Source organism: Galeopterus variegatus, unplaced genomic scaffold, assembly GCF_000696425.1.
Source record: "Galeopterus variegatus unplaced genomic scaffold, G_variegatus-3.0.2 Scaffold7353, whole genome shotgun sequence".
Classification (NCBI taxonomy): domain Eukaryota; kingdom Metazoa; phylum Chordata; class Mammalia; order Dermoptera; family Cynocephalidae; genus Galeopterus; species Galeopterus variegatus.
In genome coordinates this window covers 41,960-43,114 of record NW_007733464.1, presented here as the reverse complement: position 1 = coordinate 43,114, position 1,155 = coordinate 41,960, and the positions used below count along the sequence as shown (strand labels likewise).

The following is a 1,155-nucleotide window of genomic DNA, read 5'->3' as shown; positions in this document are numbered from 1 at the left end:
AGCAATTCTCCTACCACAAAATACATGACATCTACACACAACACCTTCCAAAAATATTTTACAGGGAAGGAAGCAAATGACCCCCCAGGCTATTTTAAGTATACCACATTCACTACTGCCAATAATGAAGCAAACATTAAGCAGGGAGCTGAATTTGTGCTCACAAATATTAATTTATTCATTCATCTAATCAATGTGATGCATATTGATCAGAGTAAGGAGTATTTACTGTGCACTAAGCAACAGTGAACAAAACAAAAACTTCTGCCTCTGTATATCATATAGCAGGAGATGGAAGATTAACCAGTGCCCCCAGCACTTTTTCGACATTAACTTATTTAATCCTTACCTCAATGCTATGAGGCGATGTCTGTTATGTTCCTAATTCTAAGGTGATTAAACTGAGCCACCTACTGGGTAGACTTGCCCAAGGCCATATGGGTAGGAAAAGAGAACAAAGAAGTCACTTTCTGACTATAAAACTGTTTTATTACTATGTAATTAATGCTGTCTGCTATTTTTGCTATTGAAAAATCATCATTTTATGTGGAGTAATAACTATAATACAAAGTGAATTAGTCCATTTCTGTTGCTTATAACAAAATACATGGAACTGGGTGATTTACAAAGAAAATGAAATTTATTGCTTACAGCTTTGGAGGAGGGGAAGTCCAAAGTCTTGGGAACACATCTGGTGAGGGTTTTCTTTGGCAGTGGCATAACAGCAATGGAGTGGTCTCACATGGCAGAGCAGAGAGAGAGACTCTCATGTGTTCTCATTTCAAAGCCCTCAGAACCCACCCATGACCACCATTATTAATCCATTCACTACAACATAGCCCTACAATCTAATCAACTCTTCAAAGCCCCATCTTTCAATTTCCATTATAGGACTTCCAACCCTCCCAACAGTCACAGTGAGGCCAAGTTTACAATACTTGGAATATTGGGGGGCACAGTATAAGCTTCCATGAGTTTGGGGGGACATAATTCAATCCCCAGAATTCCACCCCTAGCCCCCCAAAACTCATGTTCTTTTCACATACAGATACATTCATTTCACCCCCAATGTCTTAACTTGTTTCAACTCAAAAGTCCAAAGTTTAGGGCCGGCCCGGTGGCGCACTGCTACAGTGCACCGCTTGAGAGTGCGAC

At 40.1% G+C, this 1,155-nt stretch overlaps 1 pseudogene; it reads left to right on the top strand.

The window, feature by feature from the left end:
• Positions 1-1,155, top strand: part of LOC103607351 — a 10,914-nt pseudogene that overhangs the window by 3,064 nt on the left and 6,695 nt on the right.